A 7235-nucleotide genomic window follows, 5' to 3' on the forward strand; every position below is an offset into this window, starting at 1 on the left:
TTCGCAACAATGCGTGATATGTGTGGGCTCACGGATAAGCATTGAAGGACCAGTTTGCATGTACAACTCTTCAACTAAGCGCACACTCATTTGGAGGCCTGAACTTCACTTGTGGAGGACTGCTGGGCATTTGGTGCTGCAAATCTTGTTGTGATCAGTGAAGATCAACTCTCTATTCAGATCTGTTTACATTCTCACTTGAAGTGTTCAAAGAAATCCAATGTAAATGGGATTTGATCTACCCCGTGTATTCTTGTTACTAATTTTACAAATTTGAGAGCAGTGCTAGGCATTTTGGGTTTGAACCTTTCTTGAGAAAATGCAGATATCCACCTCTTTGAATATCTCCTGAGCTTTCTGCCACAGCCTGACTGACTTTCAAGTAGAACTCATTTTCAAGATGGGACATTCAGTTTTACTGCATATTTTGATTATGAGTCTATCTCTTTTTAACAAAGTCGAGACTGCAAAGGGACGTTCTTTACTGGTGCTTACCTCTGCGCTAGTTTCTTTGCATTTCGCACTGTCATCGGCTTCCCTACTTGATGATCCCCTGGCAAAAAGAAATGCATCAACTAAACCAGAAAATTCAACTGGTAAGGGCTTCAACGCCAGCCTTTTCATTAAATTTTTGGAGAGTATATTTACGCTAAAAGATACAGCCTGTGTAAGATTTCTTCAGAAATTGAAATCTCTCAATTTGAATTGCTTGTTTGCATCTTTCTACAAGTTCTGAGAATCATTGCACTTTTTTCTTTTGACGATTGCAAAATGGGTTGTGTGTTCAGACACAGGTTCTCCAATGCAAATAGACAAAGAATCTCATCACATCAACAAAGGACTACTATTGGCAATTATCATACTGCCAATATTTGTTGGATGTATCATGATTTCTTCAGTTTGTACTTGGTTGTATAGAAAGGCTTACAACTCTGCTCCTTCTTCACCTCGACCTCATGTATTCAAGCGAAATTTAGATCCAGACACCTCAGGTTGGTATCACCACTATGTCATATTTTATCCCTTTCACTGTGTGAAACCAAACCCTCTCTTGATGTGTACACCAACAGGGCAGCCACAAGAGAGTGGTGCTTCCTATGGAGATATTGTTTGATTGGATTCGGGGCTGAGATTCGATGACTTCCCCTGTTGAATCCGTGTGGATATCTTTTGGATGTATGTATACATATTAACTATCATGAATTACTGCCAATGCATTGGAATGGTTTCCATGACTATAGAAATTCTTCTCCTTTGTCAAACTATTATTTTTCATGGGGGTTAACATAATAAACATCAGACTTGATTTCATGATCTAAATCATCTGATAAAATCAAAATTTTGGATTCTAACAAATTATAGAAAGCCATGGGTGCGGATGACCTCTGTTTACACGAGAGTTCAATTAGTTACATTACGAGTATTTTGATCTAGCTATAGCTCACTAAGTTGCCTGTAATTTGAATTTTCACAGATGCCTATAGGGGTATTCCACTCATGCCTCTCCTGAGTCGTTTGGACTCTTGTGTTTCTAAGAAAGAGGGATGTGCAATTGCAATTGAATATTCTAAGCTGCTAACAGCTACAAATAACTTCAGCAAAAATAACATACTTGGAGAGGGTGGATTTGGGTGTGTATACAAGGCAATGTTTGATGATGATTCCTTTGCTGCTGTGAAGAAGCTAGATGACGGTAGTAGACAGGCTGAGCATGAATTTCAGGTAGGTAATAAAAACGTTACAGGTATTATTTTGGAAGTTGGCTGCTTCCTCAAACTTAAGAAGATATTAGTGAAGGCATTTTCTGGGGGGGTGCCCTAAAGTTTCCCTTTTGAGTGTCTTTTCTTTTGTGGATTTGGTGATGCACTGCATTTAACATATTGCATTGTGCTTTTTTATTCTCCCTATAATTTTAGAACTTAGAAGAAGCTTTGCTGATTTCATCTGTTGGTATTGTCATTGGTTGCAGAATGAAGTGGAGCTAATGAGCAAAATCCGACATCCAAACCTTGTTTCTTTGCTTGGGTTCTGTACTCATGAACATACACGGTTTTTAGTATACGATCTGATGCAGAATGGCTCTTTGGAAGACCAATTACATGGTAGCTTTCTCCAACCACTGGGAAAGTTCAATATTGCCTATGTTTTGAATCCTTTTATTTGTTCAAACAAACTTGATACTACCATTCGTCATGGATAAACTAGTAGTCCATGAGTAAGCAACCTTTCACAGCTATGCTTTGCTAAGAAACTATGCTAGATTGCTTGTCAGGACCATCTCACGGATCTGCACTTACATGGTTTTTGCGGATGAAGATAGCCCTTGATTTAGCAAGGTAGTTCTAACACAGATAATTTGATTCCCTACTACTAGATTTTACCAATTGAAATCACTTTTTCACTTGGTCCTCTATCAACCTGGGAGCTCGAGCTTACCATGGTTTTCTTTCTTTTACAGGGTCTAGAAGACTTCCATGAGCACTACAACCCTACAGTGATTCACCGAGATTTCAAATCATCAAATATTCTTCTTGATGCAAGCTTCAACGCCAAGGTGAGGGAAAGGTTTTCCAATCTCCCACTTACACTGACTGTAGTGTTAAAAATAGTAATACCATTAAATCTGCCTGGAAATGAATGTTTCTTATGTAATATTTATCAGTTAATTTGGGAAGATTCTTGTAAAGAATTAAGAAAGTTTCTTAGAATGTAATTGACAAAAACCTTTGTAAATGTATGGCATGTGCATTGCATTCAATGGGAGATTCTGTGAGATGGGAATTCCATTGCTTTCCTAGTGATTTTTTTTTTTTTACTTTATGAACTGTTTTAAGCATCAGTTATTTTTTTGTCAAAATATTTTCATGTAGGACTTCAATTTTTCTTTTCTATCAATTTCGTGACATGTGCAGCTGTTTGTATTAATTTATTATTGCTTATCATGAATTATACTTTGAGAAATTTCTAAATAGAGTTATTTGTCCATCTTGGTTTATGTTCTTTAAAACGCTTGGTCCGAAGTGAAACATTTCCTAAGTAGATGGTATTGTGGTCACCGCTCTCTAACCACTGGCTATGGATGCAGCTTTCATATTTTGGTCTTGCAGTAACAAGTGCAGGATGTGCTGGTAACACAAATATTGATCTAGTAGGGACATTGGGATATGTAGCTTCAGAATACATGCTTGATGGTAAGTCTCTAATAAAGAAATTAGATCCAATTTTGAATTTCTCTCATTGTTTGCATATATATAGTGATATATAGTGTAGTAGAGATTAAAATATTAGTCCACCTACAATGATGTATTACCTGGAGTGTTGAAAGTATCTACGGGCCACAGTACAACAAATTACAATGCATGATCATTATAGATATACAATAGATTTGAGTTTTATTTTAGAGAACAAACATGTGTCTAGTAAAATGTTGAATGATATTTGTGGTTGAGTTTGAAACCAATCATAAAGAATCAAAATTTTCCAGTTGTCTTTATTTTGTATAAACATAACACAATAGATACATACCTGTAGCAGGGTCAAATTGGATGCTTTTCAATAAAACCAAAGTCATTGCTGCTTTAAATTTTGGTTCAGATACAAGTTAAAATCAATGTCTATCTCTTTTTAGTCTTGCAAGAGGTTACATATAAAAATATGCATTTACCTTGGACACATGACATGAAAATGAACCTTTTGTCATGTTTTGTCTACTATAAAGTTATCTTGCATCTTAAAAGTTGGAGCGTTCGTGTGAGGATTCATTATGAAAATTTCTCTCGTGTGCAAAATGATGTGTGTTTGGTATCCTACAAGTCTTTTGATTCATAGGACACATGCCTAGGGGTTAATGTGTTATGAATCCCACATGTTGGACATGGATTTGTAAGGACGAGTTTGGCACATGTCCAGTTCATGTTTGGTATCTTACAAGTATTCTAAGTTAGATGGCACAAACCTAAGGGGTCACGTGTCACAATTTCCACATGTCAGACATGGATTCGTGAGGACGAGCTCAGGGCATGTGCCAAACTCATGTTCGACATGTACCCTAAATGTGTCCCAAGTTTAGGACATAGATATCTACCTCTTTGAATATCTCCTCAGCTTTCTGCCACAGCCTGACTGACTTTCAAGTAGAACTCATTTTCAAGATGGGGCATTCAGTTTTACTGCATATTTTGATTCTGAGTCTCTCTCTTTTTAACAAAGTCGAGACTACAAAGGGACGTTCTTTACAGGTGCGTACCTCTGCGCGAGTTTCTTTGCATTTCGTACTTTCATCAGCTTCCCTACTTGATGATCCCCTGGAAAAAAAAAATGCATCAACTAAACCAGAAAATTAAACCAGTAAGGGCTTCAACGCCAGCCTTTTCATTAAATTTTTGAAGAGTATATTTATGCTAAAAAATACAGCCTGTGTAAGATTTCTTCAGAAATTGAAATCTTTCAATTTGAATTGCTTGTTTGCATCTTTCTACAAGTTCTGAGAAGTCATTGCGCTTTGTTCTTTTGATGATTTCAAAATGGGTTGTGTGCTCAGACACAGGTTCTCCAACGCAGATAGACAAAGAATCTCATCACATCAACAAAGGAATGCTATTGGAAATTATCATACTACCAATATTTGTTGGATGTATCATGATTTCTTCAGTTTTTACTTAGTTGTATAGAGAGACTTACAACTCTGCTCCTTCTTCACCTCAACCTCATGCATTCAAGCGAAATTTAGATCCAGACGCCTCAAGTTGGTATCACCACTATGTCATATTTTATCCCTTTCACTGTGTGAAACCAAACCCTCTCTTGATGTATACACCAACAAGGCAGCCACAAGAGAGTGGTGCTTCCTATTGAGATATTGTTTGATTGGATTCGAGGCTGAGATTCGATGACTTCCCATGTTGAATCTGTGTGGATATCTTTTGGATGTATGTATACATATTAACTATTATGCATTACTGCCAGTGCATTGGAATGGTTTTCATGACTATAGAAATTCTTCTCCTCTATCAAACTATTATTTCTCGTGGGGGTTAATATAATAAACATCAGACTTGATTTCATGATCTGAATCATCTGATAAAATCAAAATTTTGGATTCTAACAAATTATAAAAATCCATGGGTGTGGATGACCTCTGTTTACATGAGAGTTCGATTAGTTACATTACGAGTATTTTGATCTAAGGTTAGCTCACTAAGTTGCCTGTAATTTGAATTTTCAAAGATGCCTATAGGGGTATTCCACTCATGCCTCTCCTGAGTCTTTTGAACTCCCGTGTTTCTAAGAAAAAGGGATGTGCAGCTGCAATTGAATATTCTAAGCTGCTAACAGCTACAAATAACTTTAGCAACAATAACATACTTGGAGAGGGTCGATTTGGGTGTGTATACAAGGCAATGTTTGATGATGATTCCTTTGCTGCTATGAAGAAGCTAGATGAGGGTAGTAGACAAGCTGAGCATGAATTTCAGGTAGGTAATAAAAATGTTACATGCATTATTTTGGAAGCTGGCTACTTCTTCAAACTTAAGAAGGTATTAGTGAAGGCATTTTCTCGGGGGGTGCACTAAAGTTGCCCTTTTGAGTGTCTTTTCTTTTGTGGATTTGGTGATGCACTGCATTTAACATATTGAATTGTGCTTTTTTATTCTCCCTATAATTTTAGAACTTAGAAGAAGCTTTGCTAATTTCATCTGTTGGTATTGTCATTGGTTGCAGAATGAAGTGGAGCTAATGAGCAAAATCTGACATCCAAACATTATTTCTTTTCTTGGGTTCTGTACTCATGAACATACACGGTTTTTAGTATACGATCTGATGCAGAATGGCTCTTTGGAAGACCAATTACATCGTAGCTTTTTCCAACCACTGGGCAAGTTCAATATTTCCTATGTTTTGAAGCCTTTTATTTGTTCAAACAAACTTGATACTACCATTCGTCATGGATAAACTAGTAGGCCATGAGTAAGCAGCCTTTCACAGCTATGTTTTTTTAAGAAACTGTGTTGGATTTCTTGTCAGGACCATCTCACGGATCTGCACTTACATGGTTTTTGCGGATGAAGATAGCCCTTGATTCAGCAAGGTAGTTCTAACACAGATAATTTGATTCCCTACTAATAGATTTTACCAATTGAAATCACTTTTTCACATGGCCCTCTATCAACCTGGGAGCTCGAGCTTACCATGGTTTTCTTTCTTTTACAGGGTCTAGAACACTTGCATGAGCACTGCAACCCTGCAGTGATTCACCGAGATTTCATATCATCAAATATTCTTCTTGATGCAAGCTTCAGCGCCAAGGTGAGGGCAAGGTTTTCCAATCTCCCACTTACACTGACTGTAGTGTTAAAAATAGTAATACCATTAAATTTGCCTGCAAATGAATGTTTCTTATGTAATATTTATCAGTTAATTTGGGAAGATTCTTGTAAAGCATTAAGAAAGTTTCCTAGAATGTAATTGACAAAAGCCTTTGTAAATGTATGGCATGTGCATTGCATTCAATGGGAGATTCTGTGAGATGGGAATTCCATTGCTTTCCTAGTGAATTTTTTTTTTACTTTATGAACTGTTTTAAGCATCAGTTATTTTTTTGTCAAAATATTTTCATGTAGGACTTCAGTTTTTCTTTTCTATCAATTTCGTGACATGTGTAGTTGTTTGTATTAATTTATTATTGCTTATCATGAATTATACTTTGAGAAATTTATAAATAGATTTATTTGTCCATCTTGGTTTATGTTCTTTAAAACACTTGGTCCGAAGTGAAACATTTCCTAAGTATATGGTATTGTAGTCACCGCTCTCTAACCACTGGCTATGGATGCAGCTTTCAGATTTTGGTCTTGCAGTAACAAGTGCAGGATGTGCTGGTAACACAAATATTGATCTAGTAGGGACATTGGGATATGTAGCTTCAGAATACATGCTTGATGATAAGTCTCTAATAAAGAAATTAGATCCAATTTTGAATTTCTCTCATTGTTCACATATATATAGTGATATATAGTGTAGTAGAGATTAAAATATTAGTCCACCTACAATGATGTATTACCTGGAGTGTTGAAAGTATCTACCGGCCACAGTACAACAAATTACAATGCATGATCATTATAGATACACAATAGGTTTGAGTTTTATTTTAGAGAACAAACATGTGTCTAGTAAAATACTGAATGATATTTGTGGTTGAGTTTGAAACCAATCATAAAGAATCAAAATTTTCCAGT

The 7235-nt window shown here is 36.3% G+C and overlaps 1 pseudogene; it reads left to right on the forward strand.

Moving 5' to 3' along the window:
• The first annotated feature begins 400 nt into the window (after positions 1 to 400).
• LOC149246122 (uncharacterized) lies at positions 401 to 7015 on the forward strand (annotated as a pseudogene).
• The last annotated feature ends 220 nt before the right edge of the window (positions 7016 to 7235 follow it).

The sequence above is a fragment of the Pinus tabuliformis genome, chromosome 7 (assembly GCF_031772625.1).
Source record: "Pinus tabuliformis cultivar Carrire ecotype Pingquan chromosome 7, CPIR1, whole genome shotgun sequence".
In the NCBI taxonomy this organism is placed as follows: Eukaryota; Viridiplantae; Streptophyta; class Pinopsida; order Pinales; family Pinaceae; genus Pinus; species Pinus tabuliformis.